The following is a 14507-nucleotide window of genomic DNA, read 5'->3' as shown; positions in this document are numbered from 1 at the left end:
TAGAAGTAACTCCAGTCAAAAGAAGTTTTTACATCCTGGGGAAGCTGAAAGCCTGGTGCTCCTGGTAGATGAGGAAATGTCTCAGGAAAGACCAAGCATCCTGCCCATACCCGCTCCCTGCTAGTGCAGTGCCTCTGAGCAGGGCAGCGGCAGGCCCATGGAGGGGAGGAGCACAGGCAGCTCCCTTCAGTGGAGCACTGTCTTTTTAGTGCAGGTGGAGGCTGGGGCTTTGCCTGGTGGCTCTCACTTTCCCCACCTGCCTGCAGTTCAGTTTGCCTGCTGGCGCCACTCAGACATTGGGTCTGGGGAAGGCTGTCTCCTCAAGATGTGCGCATGTTCTAATTCTTCCCAGCCTCCATCGTGTGTGTACTGTTTAGATGCCCTTCAATGGGAAGAAGACGAAAGTTAAAGCTGGAATGTCTGAAGGTTTCAATAAATAAGGGAGGTACTCTGAGTGGTTAAAGTGTCCTTCTGAAACCATGCTGTCCCTGACCTTGCTGCTGAGGTGGCCAGGGCAGACCCAGCCCAGGCATCTTCCTGACACACTGGTCAGACTGCCTCTTAGCAGCTGGCATGTCAAGAGCAATCTCAGGGCTCATTCCCCCAGACTTCTATTCCTTGACATGCTCTGCGAACTCCCCATTGTCCCGGCCTCCCTAGTTGTGTGGTCACTTCTATTCTCAGGGCTTTCTCATTATCTTCCTTGAGAAGAGGGTGAGAGGGAAGGAACCTGGGTTGGGGAATTCATCAGGTTCCAGGCCAGCTTGTGTCGGTGCTGTGTTCCCCCTCCTTGGGAGACCAAACAAATGTTATCAGTGACTCAGAGAACCTCCTGTCAAGGTCACTCTGTTCTGCCTGATGCTGTCTCCGCTGTCTGACATGAGAACTAACTCTGTTCTCCACCTCCTACCAGCCCCAGTGCAATCCTGGGTGCTGGATGAGCTGACAAAGAGTGCCCCATCTGTTGGCTGGCGATCACATGGAGCCTCTGCACAAGGACAGAAAGTCTCCAAGTTTCTACTTCCCTAGCTGGTCTGTCCCTGTGTGGTATAACCCTTTCCCTCCCTGAAGCTTCTCACTGAGATAGTAGACCCAACCTGGAAAGCTCCCCCTGTTATTCCTTCTTCTCTTGCTTCTCTGGGTTCCTAAACTCTGTGGCCCTTGGGCAGCACAGGGAGATCTGAAATGGCTGAGAGGGAAGGGCCACCATAGGCCTCATCACCATGACCCTCAGCCATTGGGGGCTGAGCCCTGACTGTGTCCAGAGCCTGGTGCTATACACCTGAGACGTGACACATTTTCCTTTCGAGGGATTTATAATCTAGGCAGGGAGGAAGGATAGAGAAGCTAAATACTGAAGCTAAATACTAATATATGGGAACAGATGCTCAATGTGTGTGATAGTACATGTTGCAGAATTTAAGGAACAGGGAGCTGATGGGGGGGTGTCTTTCTCTCCCCACAGCTGATGTCCTTTCTTCCCTCCAGACCAGGCAGATATAGCCCCTCAGTAGTGAGTACACCTCTTTCACCCTAGAATCCTGTGTCTCCTCCTATTGAGCCAGGACACACTCACCTATAGCCCACCACCCAACTGTCCAGAGTTATTGGAGTTACCAGGGAAAGGTGCTGGCAAACCCAAGCTTTGTTTCCCTGCCTCCTTAGCTTTCTCTTACCTCTTTCCCTTGCATGCCTATACTCAATTCTCTCTTCAGCAGGAATATAATGTTCAGCTGCTTTACACCCACTCTCTGAATGCTGCCAGCGAATAATGACTAAGGTAGTGGGTGGAAGTACAGCAAGTTGAGACCAATTTAGCAGTCCAGGGTGCCAGGAGGAGGGTGATTTAGCAGCAAATGGCTTTGCAACAGCAAGGAGAGAGAAGATGCCCCCAAAGCCAGCAGGCCAGTGAGCCAAGTGCACAGCCCTGCCCTGGTGCCTCAGGCAGGGATTGCCTCAGCCACCTGGCAGTCTATGCATTGCAGTTGGATTCATGCACAGGGCAGGGTTCATCCTTAAACACCAAATGATTTTCAAAGCAATGCCCACCCTCACCCTGATCTCAGCTCCACTTTGACACTTTTGAGGGGCCTGTGTCCTTGGGTACCCCTTAGCCTAAGAGTCTCACCTAGAATGGTCCCTCTTTGTCTAGTGGATGCTGTGACCTGGGAGCTTCAATTCAAAAGACTGCTCTGGGCATGGCAGAAATTGAGGTTCTATGGCATCAAGGAAGGGGGCAGCCCAAGCACACTTTAGATCATACCACAGAGAGGCCAACCCAAGCAGACATAGGTGTGGATATTCCAGGTCCTGCCACCTGGGAATGTCTGAGGATTCATGCTATGGGATGTGACTGTGAGTGTGGGTATAGGAAGAGAGCATGTCTCAGTGGAAGAGATGAATGAATGAATTTGGGGTGTGTGTGTGTGTGTGTGTGTGTGTGTGTGTGTGTGTGTGTGTGTGTCTGCTAGCAGTCATCCTGAAGGCAGTTATCTTCTCCCACAGTGATTAACTGACATGGAAGCATATCTATGGGTGATCTGGATAGGGCAACTCTTTACTGTCTTTGTTCCAGGTACTAGACAAAACCCACATCACATCTGTTTAGACACCAATTTGGCCTATCACTTAGGAAGAAAAATCACCAGTCTACTGGATTGATTAGAATAATTAATTTTAGCTTTTAGCTAACATACACACTCACACACTCACATTCTGTTTGCTAATCAATGAGGCCTCACAATTAGGAGATTGTAGCCCTGGACTGGGAGTCAGGACAGCTGGGTTCAAATTCCAGCATTCCACTTAAAATCTTGGGTGAATTCCTTCACCCTTGATAGGCTCATTCAGTTTTCTCATACACCAAATTGTGGAAGATATCCTCTCACAGGGTTGATGATGATGATGATACTTAACAACAACAACAACACCAATAATAATAACATCCCCTTTTAAAGTGTAAATCCTGAACAAATAAAAAGGGCTATTAAAATTATTATTACCAGAAGCCTAGAGATGGTGATAGACTGTCAGGTGGAAGTTGATGTCTGGCAAGAAGCAGGAGAGTGATAGAAGCGGGATGGAGATGGCAGATACAGAGGCAGCACCGCCAATTGGCAGCTAGCCCAAAGCCCAATGCAACTATGCTTGATTTTGACACATCTCCACCCACTTCTCTAAGTCCTTGGAGAAGGGGATCCAGAGCCAATATGCACACTCATTTTGCTGGAGGCAGTTGTTAGAGGTGAGTTACTTCCCATCCTTCATTTTCCAGCTCTGTCTGGTCTGGGTGTCTTGCTGAGCGGCATGGAAGGAGGAAACAGGTTCCCACCTGGGTTTCCCTTGGAAGAAAAAGCTCCATCTCCTCAGGTCTCAGCTTGCATCTTGGAACTATGACCTCGCCGCTGCTATGTCTACTCTTTTTATACCTCCCTGAAGTTTAGCTTCAATTTTTCGTTCATGACCACCTCTTCCCTGGTGTCTTTGAGCTCACCTCCCTCGTGCTGAGCAGCTGCTGTGTTCAAAGTTAGTATGATCCAGTTTTCAATGTACTTGTCAAGATTCATGTGTGCTGGTTCCTCTTCTCAATTCTCATCACAAATTTTAGTCTCTAGCCATTATTGAACCATTTTTTTAAAATCCCCCACCTCCCTGGCAACTTGCATGGATGAAACCTTGAATAAACAGCGAAGTCCAGTTTTAGGGAAGCTAAAATCATCACAAACCCCCGAGAAGGCATGTGGCAACCCTGATATGAGAAATAATGGGGTGGTGTAAAGGGCATGGGAAGGGAGTCACCAGACTGTAACCACGTGACCTTGGGCAAATCATGGCCAGATTACCTCCCCAAACATAGTTGCAATTCACACTCCCAACAACAGCGTGTCTATTTTAGATCAGCGATTTTAAGACTGCAGCAGCATAAAGATCTATTCAAAAGCAAACTCAAAGACCTACTACTTAAATAGCCTAAAGACTCCCCAGACAGTTGGATACTTCTTTGTTGGCCACCCCCTAGAAACACCTCATCACTGTTCTGGAACCACTGTCCTCCTGCGGTTCCAAGCACATGATTTTAAAAACCTTAATTCTAGATCATACCTGGCACCTCCCACTGGTATATATTTGTTGGTTGACTGACCCCGAGTTAGAGTGCCTAGTTTGGCAGCGTGGGTGGTGGCTAGGTTATCCTTGTGTTCCCAAACTGGTCAGGAACTGAGATGGAGGAGCCCTATCTAAGCAGAGGCCCCAAAGGAGATGACCCAGTAATAGAGGCAGGAAAGCCAGAGGTCACACCAACAAAGTGTGTCCCTGCAGAAATCTGCTGTTGGAAAAATGCTCCCTGCCAATGGTCTCCGACAGCACTTCCCCTTCCCATTACTTTATTAAACACGCATTTACTAAGGGCCCACTCATAGTAGCCAAACAGTATACTCTGAACGGGGCATTCACAACACCATCACTGCCTCTAAGAACTTTGCAGGCTCTTCAGGACCAGTGGGTCAATGCCAAGGTAGTGTGGAATGATGGTAGGAACTCAGAAGAAGGCATGTAACCCAGACTTAGGGAAAGGAGAGGAGAAGATTTCTCGATTCTCATGGTTAAAACCAGAAGAACAAGTGTGACCTTGTTTAGGTGGAGGTAGAGGGACAAGGCAAGAAGAGTTGACAGAGAGGAAACACGTATTTCTATTTTCAAAGGTAACAGAAGAACAGGGAAAGAGCCAGGGCTGAGCTGAGTGGCGCTCAAAGCCCTGCTCTTCCATTCTTTATCCTAGTACATTATTTAACTCTCCTCATCTAAGAATCATACACACCCTGCAGGGCTGTGCTGAGAATTAAATGAGATAATGAATAACGAGTACTGGGCACATAGTGTACTTAGTGAACGGTATTACATGTTGTTAAATATTACCCATTATGCCACTCTATAAGCTGATTAACCACAGGTTTGCCCTCATTACCTTACTCGTCTTTGTAGCCTCATTGCCTGGCCCAGAGCTTTGCATTTTGTAGGCACCCAACGACTGTTTATTAAGTGAATGTTGAATAAGTGCAAAGACATATAAATAAGTTTTCAGGATTAGAAAGCCATTTTTATATGGCTGGAACCCGTCTACCTCTTTGCCCATACAGGCAGAAACATAGCTTCTCAAAACAGCACGGCAAATCTTTCCCTCACATACTCCCAAAGCATTGGCTCTCCCCAACACACAGGGTACAGCGGCACACCTTCGGTGGCAGCTACTTCAACCCACATCTACTGGGGCACACACAGACAGACAGACAGGAGGCTCCACTGCAGACACACAAATACACAAGCTGAATTGTTAAAACAGGTTTTACTTTGTGAGGTGCACAGAGGCGGCCATAAATGTTAAATAACAATCATCTCAAATGTCCCATCCTCCTTCTTGCTCACATATACACACTCTTGAGAGACAGCCTCTTTTCTCTCACCTGGGTTTTTTCTCACTTCATGGAGAGTGAATGTCCGCACATACATCTTCTCAGCTGAGACCTCATCCTTGGACTTCCACTTGCTAAACCTAACTTTGCTCCCATTAGCTGTGGACCTCAGGGAAAACCCTGCCCCTCTGGTGCCTCAGTTCTTCACTGGTAGAACACAGAGAATTAACCATGCTTCATGCCAACCTGGTAATTACATTGCGAGCATAAAGGAGATAACAAATGAGATAACGTCTGTGATGTGCAGAAAGCACCTCAGAAGAAAGGCCCTGGATAAATACAAGGTGTAAATACCACACCTGATGAGTGTGTATGCCCCTGCCCACAGATTTCCACCCACACACTCTGCTCTTCTCCACCCTTGAACACAGACACCCTTCCTGCCTGTAAACGCTGTCTCTCATATTCATTTTCATGTGTGTACATATATATACATACTTAAGCACCTGTATTTTCCCCAGCATGCCCACAGAAAATTGTATTTGAACTTAGGTTACAAACACTCTCTAGCTCCTACCCACAGACTTTTCTCAAGGGTCTCTGGTGCTGGAAGAACTGCCAAGCATACAGCTCATCTCTCTGTGGCTGGACTCCTCGGCTCCCATGATTGCAGTTAGGCTGCACTTCCAGCAGAGCAGGAGACCCTTTATCTGGCACAGCTCTTGCCAAGAGCTCTCCAGAACTCAGTGCCTCCACACTAGTTTGTCAGCACCTAAGACCCAAGACCAGGGCTGATGGTTGCAGGAGGGTGTGGATGGAATGGGAGAGGAGGGACCCAGGAAATATAGATGCTCAGATCCCCAAGCATTCTTTGTTCCTGGGGAACTGAGGGCTCTGAAGCTAAAAGTCCCAAACACTTTTCTAGGCCTGACCTGCTCCTGGGCCAGCAGAACATTCATTTGCTCCACAGTTCACTCCTTTCCACTTGGAGCAGGAAGGACAACGATCACCTGGCCTATGGTGTTTTGATGCCTGTTGATGGTGAGTTGTATGCTTTGAAAGCTGGAGTTCAGCATGTTGAAGGGTGTGTGTGTGTGTGTGTGTGTGTGTGTGTGTGTGTGTGTGTGTGTGTGTAGGGGTGTGGAGGGAGTCAGGGCCTGGCGCCTCTGGTGGGTGAGAGAAAGAAGTGAATGTGGTGCGTCTGTAGGTGTGGGACTGTGTGTGTGTTAATTTGGCTGAATGGCAAGTCCAGGACTGATCCTAGTTGGCCCACAACTCCAGGAGGCCACTTTCCACCTTCATCAACTCTATTCACCTCAGCACCTGTGACCTATTCCTTCAGTGAGACATTCCAAACGTCTAACTGCATCAGTGTCCCTGCCACCCTGTGAGCACAGACACAGCCCATCTCCAAAGTTCCAGACGGCAAAGTGCAGGGGCCCGACCCCAGCTGTCATACCCTCTGTCTGGGACCAGGGTCCCCCCGGACTCACGGACATTCCCCTTTTCCTCATCTCAGACATCAGTGTCTCCCAACACTTAACGTCCATCAAGATCAGATTCAGGGCTTGGAGCAGATAAAACCAGTCTGCAGGAGACGGAGACGAAGACAGAAGGACAGACGCAGCATCACTTTCTCCAGGCTGGGACCAGAGCAGCAACACCAACCCTGGCAGAGGGGGAGACCCTGACAGTTACATGCGGAGACAAAGACACCTAAACAGACCCTGACACAGACAAAGACCGACGGACGCACTGGCACGCCGCGGAGAGCGCAGTGTCCCCTGGAGCCCGAGTGCCAGTGCTGCGGCTGCAGGCACTTCTCGGGAGCGAGGAAGACCCCTCGTCCACCGCACCTTACCTGCCCCCCTGCGCCTCGGACTGACTTGAGAATTTTTTTTCAGTGTTTTGCAGTGTGTTCCCGGCTGTCTTCCCAGAGCTGCCGACCCGGCGGGTCCCGCGGCGACGCCGCACCTAGCGGCTCCGGCTCGCCGGACCTGGCGGCCAGAGAAACTTTTGGCCTCCCCGCGCGTCCGCCGCCCGCCCGCTCCCGGCGCGCCGGCCTCCGCGCGGGGTCCCGGAGCCGAGGGCGGGGCGGGGCGGGGCGGGGCGGGGCGTTGCGGGGCGGGGCCAGCCCCGGCGCCGCTCATTGGCTGGGGCGCGGCTCTCAGCCTCTCACTTGCCGCTCGGCGGTCTTTGTTCCCGACTGACAGCTGGGGCTGCTCTAGACCTCTCGGCTCCTCCGCGGCCGCGGAACGCCGTCCCCCATCTCTCCGCTCTCACTTCCAACAGACCCCGCCGGGCGGCCCTGTCTGAGCCTTTCTCTCCACCCGCCGGTCCTTCCCTTTCTCCGGCTGTTCCTGTCTTGTTCTTGTCCCTTCCTTTTTTGCCTTTTATTAACGCGCACTCCGTTCAACATTCCTTCGCGTGTCCTTTACCCATTCCTTCGCTTTCTCCATCCACCCCCCCCCGGATTCCTTTCTTTCTTTATCACCCCTTCTTACTCACCAGTTTCCTTTCCCCAGCACTGTCTCTGCAACCCCTAAGTCCAGCGAAAAGCCTGGATTTCTAGGTTCAAAGACGGGACCAGCAGCCTAGTGATGGGCATTGCCTCACCAAGCTGGGATTATAGACCGGAGCCTACAACACTGGCACTCCCACTCCCAAGACATTTCAAAGGCAAACTTTTCCAGCTTCCTCCCGGGGACTAGGTTTCAGGTGAAAGCTGAGGCCTGTTCCAAGTTTATAGCTATAAATCTCACCCAGTACCTTTTTAACGCTATCATTTTCTCTACCACGCTCACTTTCAACTTCTAGCAGTTGGGCTAGGAAGGAAACCAAGCTTACAAGCTTTGATAGGACAAAAGGCCAGTTAAATGGGGGTGCTGGGTGTGGCATGAGGCTCTGGTCCCGAGGGTTCACCCAGACTAATCCTCTAAACCCAGGCATGGCTCGACCCAGGGAATGTCATCCTCAGCCAAAAGAGGTGTCTATGTGTGGAGGGAAGATTGAAGCGGCTGATCCCTGACTATAAGTGGAGTGGGGGAAGACAGCCCAAACAGAAGCAACATCATTTTGTTTCAGCCACCCCGCTGCTCAAAACCTTATAAGAGATCCTTACTACTTCCAGATCTTGACTCTGAACACCCCAACTCTCAATTCCAGGCTTCCTGGAAGGAAACACAACATTTAAGAGTACAGATAGGCTCTGCTAATTATCATCTGTGTGACCCTGAGCTAGTTCCTTAATCTCCCTATATCTCAGGGGTTTTTTGTTTGTTTGTTTGTTTGTTGTCTTTTCCCCCTTTATGAAATGGGGGTAATAATTCCTGGAATGTAAACTTCCTGAGGGCTAGGATTTGTTCTTTTTTGTTCATAGCTGAGGGACTTGGTCTGTTCTGATCACAGATGTACCCTCAACACCTAGAACTTGGCTGGGATATCATAGTCATTCTATAACTACTTGTTAAATGAACCAATCCTTAGTTTACAGGTTTGAAGCAGGGACTAAATAAGAATCCTTGGCATGTAGTAAGTACATACACATGGTAGCTCTTACAAGTAACATTGCAACTTCTCTGTGTCAACTCCAAAGGCTATTCAGCCTTTTCAGAATATCACCTCTTCTTTTCCACCTTTGCATATACTTGTCTCTCAGTTTGAAAGGCCTTTCTCTACCTGTCAAAATTTGAGACTTAAAATGCAATCCTTATTTATACCATCTTTGATCATCTCAGTCAAAATTACAGTTCCTTCTTCTAAAGCTCCATGTCTCTTGTCCCGTTCATTGGCACAGCATACACATACTGGCTTGCATGGTGGCTGTGACTGCAGGTCTGTCTTCCCCTAGACTATGAGCCATCTAGAATCAGGGACTGGACTTTACATCTCCAGGGACAGATATGGTGCTTCAGAGGTGGGAGTTTCTCAGAAACATTTGCTGAATGGATTAATATAAATCAAACATCTCAGCACTTTTTTTTTTTTAAAGGTAGAATCTTGGAAGGTAGAGTAAGGGAGCAGGTGGGCTTCAGATTTCTGTCACACCCATTTTTGTGTTTTTAGATGTGGAATTTCATGGAAGGGGAAAAATAATAATCCTGGAAGCCTGTTCCTCATTTTGGCCTTACCACTTACTATTTAAATACTCTTGGATAAGCCATGTTCCTGGCTAGGTCTCAGTTTCTTTATCCGCAAAGTGGGTAGTTTGGGTGAGACCCTTTAGGGTACTCATCCAGCACTGACATACTGTGGTTCTCTGTCAGAGACATTCTCGGTGGAAGATAAGGCATGACATGTAGCTCTCTTATGACTGAGTTAGGCAAAGGGTGTGGGCAGTGTGTGGGTGTGTATGTGAGGGGTGGAATCAGGATGCAGTATGAAACAACAGAAGCACCCTGTGCAAGGGATGCATCAGAGATAAAGTGGGGTGCATTGAAAGTGGGGGTGGAAGTAAGGAAGCAGAATAAGGGGAGGAGAGCTGCCATGGTACAGCGTGTATGTGTGTGTGTGTTCATGAGAGCCTCGGGAATGTGGTTTCCAGAAGTAGAAAGTCATAATTAGCTCCCTGATTCAGCTGTTGGGTATGGTAATGCAATGACTGGGTGTGTCTGCTCCTAACACCCCTGGTGGCATTCTCAATGTGGCACCTCTTCCTTTGTCTGGTGAAGGAGTGTCGCCCTAACTGGGCCTGGGTGTCCCATCTGAGCCTCTGCATCCTTCAGGCTTTCCCTGGCCTGAGCTGAGTCTGGAAAGCTGGGTCACAATGCATGTTTTTGTAAAAAATTCCCTATCCTCCTCATCTGTTCACCACCTAAGATTCAAGTAGTTTACCATTCTGGCTTATCATTTTGTCCTTCATCTCTAGGACCTTAGATTGGTCACATAGGATCAGGCCCATGGACCAGTTAACCTAACATTTTCTCTAGATTAGAAACACCCCTGCCTCTCTCAGTGTGCTTTCACCTAGTGCAATTTAATTAATTGCCCATCTTCTTGTTTGTGTGTTCAACTCTTCTGTAAGCTTCTCATTCAAAGACCACATCTCTCTTGTCCAATACTGAATGCCCAGCACATTGTTGGTATACAGAAAGCACTCATAAAATATTTGAAGGAATTCTATGGAGGGGTGAAAGACAATGTTTTAGAGAGAGACATGGACTCAGATACAGAAGATTCACATCTATTCCCACATCTTCAAATTTGTGGTCTTGTCACAACTTTCCTGAGACTCCATTTGCTCATTGGTAAAATGGGCCTATTAACATTAGCCCTACCTGTCTTGTGACAATGATGCAAAGATGAAGAGAATTAATCAGGTTGGAGCTGGTAAGAACAGTAAAAAAATGTCAAATAATTGTTTAACATTATTTCAAGTCTAAAAAAAATCCAGGTACTTGAGTTAGAGGATAAGAAAAGCTGACTATAGGGGCATGCCTGGCTGGCTCAGTCGGGGGAGTATGCAACTCTTGATCTCGGGGGTGTGAGTTCAAGCCCCATGTTCAGTGTGGAGATTACTTTAAAAAAATAAAAATATTTTCTTTTTAAAGATTTTATTTATTTATTTGACAGAGAGCGAGAGAGCACAAGCAGGGGGAACAGGAGAGGGAAAGGGAGAAGCAGGCTCCCTGCTGAGCAAGGACCCCCCGATTCGGGACTCGATCCCAGCACTCTGGGATCATGACCTGAGCTGAAGGCAGATGCTTAACCAAGTGACCCACCCAGGCATTCCTAAAAAAATAAAAATCTTTAAAAAAATAAAAAAAAGCTGACTATATAAACTGAGGCTGGATAATCTCCAAAAGTAGATGAGAAAATATAGTGATAGATCACTGAGCTGCTACTCCATCTATCTCCAAGCTAACCCAGGAAAGTACAGGAAGGCTGATTTTCCTGAAGGCCAACCTAATGCCTCTTGACCTTAAAGGATGCCCCACCAGTGTCCTGTCTCCTCCAGGGAAAACAAAAACAAAAACAAAAACAAACAAACAAACAAACAAAAAACAGTTCCTCTGGAGTTTCCCTGGATGTACAGTTTCTATAACCAGAATTTACATTTCTTACCTGTATGTCCCTGGTCACCTTGCACCTCTTATCTCTGAACTTCAGTAAACTCTGCTTTGGGAGGAACCTCTCATCCTTGACTTCTCTGGGTGTTATGAAGACAAATAGGATAAAATGCAAGTAACGTTTTTTCTTTCCTAGAAAGCAAATGCTTTCCTAGAAAGCATTTCTTTCCTAGAAGTGACTCCAAGGAATTGTTAATCATTGTCATCGGGAGGATTATCATCTGGAACTTCATTTTTAGTACTTAATCTGTATTCGGGAAACCAGGGAAGTTGTAGAGGGAACAAAACCCTGTTAGGAGCTCTAGGGAGAACTTGCTGACAGAATTCCTATCCAGTGATGACTCATTCACACTAACATGCTCAAGTTGCCTTAAGAAGTGTGTCCACTCCACTCTCTCATTGAAAGGAAAACTGAGTCAAAGAGCAAGGTGAGAAATTTGCCCAGCTTTACTGGGCAAAAAAACCCTTTATCCAGGGTTTTGAAGCATGTGTCCTATAACTGCCTCAGAAACCTTATAACTGATACAGTGCCTGAATGTGGTTTGGTTTGGTTAGTGTAGATCACAGGCAGGTAGCCTTCCTCTGAGCAGAGAACCAGTTACCTTGGCAATGCAAAACCAGGGCTCAAATGTCACTAGCTTCTAGTGTGAATGGGCTTTGTTCAGCCATCAGCTGACAATGCTCATGTGATAACTGTTAGCAAACCATTCAATGTAAGTGCAGGGTTGAGCTAGATTACAGAGAAATAAGGAGGAAGTATTATGATTTGACATTTCCTGCCCCACCCCAGATACCATTTTCAGTAGGATAAATAGGCTGTTCTAATTCAAGATCCTAGCTGTGAAAGGGCCTGGCCTATCACCTGTTCTGGAATCTATCTCTTCTGTTGTTTTAACTAGTTTGTCTGAACCTGTGAATCAGGAGGATGTTTCTCCTTACAAGTAACAAAAAGCCTGAATTAAACTGGCTTAAACAATAGGCAACAAAAACCTCATGAATTAATATATTAAGATATTAGCTTCCAGGTTAGTTCATTCTGTGGCCTCACAATGTCATCATAGATCAGGTCTTTTTCATCTCTCTGTTTCGCCATTCTTGAACTATAGGCTTTGCCCTCATGGTGGTTGCTTCATGACTTTGGTTGGATCTGCCAGCCATGTTGTCACCCAGAACCAGGGATAGGCTAAGGAATAAAGGACCTTTGTTCCTACATCTCTTTCTTAAGATCAAGGAAACCTTTCCTGGAAGGCTCTGAGTTGACACTAGACAGGATTGGAGACATCATCTAACAATCATTGGCAAACTCAAGGAGACTACCATTATTGGCTTTGGCCAATTGGTTGGGGTGGAATAGATACTGGGACATACCTATGCCTTTCACCTTTGTTTTCAAGGGGGAAGAGGGAAGCCATGGAGAAAACCAGTCATTGCTTGACTGTTATGTACCTCATCCTTGCTGGACATTTTATCTATAGTATCTTATTTAATAATCATAGAAATAATTATCTGTTTTCCAAATGAAGAAATTGCAGCTCAAAGTGGCTAAATAATGTACCACAAATCCCACCACTAGTAAGTGGAGGAAAAAGGACTGGAATGCAGTTCATCCAAAGCCTTTGCTCTCTCTACTGTTCCAGGCTATCTCACTCAAGTTGACTCTTCTCAGCTCTACCCAAGCTAGAGACCCCCAAAATGAATTGAAACCTCCCGGGAACCACTGAAAGCACAAGAGATAAAATAGCTTTCTGTTGTCTCCAACACCTCCATAGTGTTGCCCCCTTCCTCACCTACTCACCTCAATTTCTCCCTCTTCCCCAGCATGTATGTCTCCGCAGTTCTATACTGCTTCTTCACTGCTTCATCAAGGCCACATTCACCTCTCAGCCCTTGCTCTCCTTCAAACCATAATAGAAGTCTTTCAAGGCCCTCCCCAAGCCCTGACCTAGCCCTCCTGGATCCCCCACCCCCACTCCTCTGAAGTCTTATCAAATAGCACATCCATGTCCTGCTATTCTTTCGTTCATTGTGTACTTTGTAATTTATGTTCTATTGTTTCACATGAATGCATCTCATTTTCCTAGTCAATGTTTTAGAGCTCAGCCCAATGCTTGGCACATGATAGGCACTCAACAAATATTTAATGACTAAATGATGGCAGAGACCACCTCTTATTTTTCTATATCCCTAATAACATTCAGCCTGCTGCTGAGCACATAGGTGGTAACTAATAGACTAATTGACTTTGGGATAATTTCTCCCTAGGGCTGAGGAATGGCATACAGATGAAGTTGACATGACCTTTGTCAGTTCTGAGGGAGGCCTTTGGCAAATGGACCCTGTCAAGCTCACATTTACTTGTAACCCTGAACTCATTTAAAGAAATAGAACATATGAGACCATGACTTCTGGGAAATCATTTGGTTCCCCTATGTGGAATGCTGGCATGGTCATTTCCTTCCCCAGGGGGAAGAAAAAAATATCAAAGGCCCTTGAGACCCTGAGTGTTGAAATTTAACTTACACGTTTACTTAGTCATTTCTCAGGAAGCTTCTGAGGTGGGGGCAGATCCTAGACAGAAAGGCCAATGCTGTACCCTAACAGTTGGTAGGATCAGAGACTGGTCTTCTGGGATGAGGGACTGCCCTGAGCTTGAGCTCTTAATGGACTGCTTGGATTTCTATTTGAATCCTCCAGGTCACTGCACCTCTCAACAAGCATTGCCATTGTGCCCTTAGGTCTTCTGGGGTTAACCTCACTCCCTGTACTTTGTGTGTGTCAAACTGTCTAGTGTTGAGTACATATTTTGCTTTATTCCCATAGTGACTGTAGTTACCATGAGAAGACTTCGATCTTATTGCCCACAAAAATAGAGGAGCTAGAGAAAGGGACAGAGGAGTGGAGGTGGTGGGTGGCTGTTGCAGGTATTCCCTGAGGTTTCTTCCAGAAGTCTCTGGCTCTTTTTAGCTAAGTTTGCTGAAAACAACAAAGAAGGACTGTTGCAGCAGTCAGGTGAGCATTCCATCCAGAAGAG

At 47.0% G+C, this 14507-nt stretch overlaps 1 protein-coding gene across 3 annotated transcripts in view; it reads right to left on the bottom strand.

Moving 5' to 3' along the window:
* The window catches only part of LZTS1 (leucine zipper tumor suppressor 1), a 52845-nt gene extending 45398 nt beyond the window's left edge, over positions 1 to 7447 (bottom strand). For 2 of the 3 annotated variants that reach the window (XM_025873898.2, XM_073892645.1), the window contains exon 1: positions 7270 to 7447. The gene's annotated coding sequence lies outside the window, so the exon portion shown is untranslated. Of the gene's footprint in view, positions 1 to 5459; positions 5593 to 7269 lie in introns of those variants that run through there. The other variant, XM_073892644.1, reaches the window with a different exon arrangement.
* Between the last annotated feature and the right edge of the window lie 7060 nt (positions 7448 to 14507).

This window comes from Callorhinus ursinus, unplaced genomic scaffold (genome assembly GCF_003265705.2).
Source record: "Callorhinus ursinus isolate GAN/ISIS: 27379988/994484 unplaced genomic scaffold, GSC_fseal_2.0 scaffold4, whole genome shotgun sequence".
NCBI lineage: Eukaryota > Metazoa > Chordata > Mammalia > Carnivora > Otariidae > Callorhinus > Callorhinus ursinus.
The sequence above is the reverse complement of the archived record's forward strand: the minus strand, read 5'-3'. Positions and strand labels throughout refer to the sequence as shown.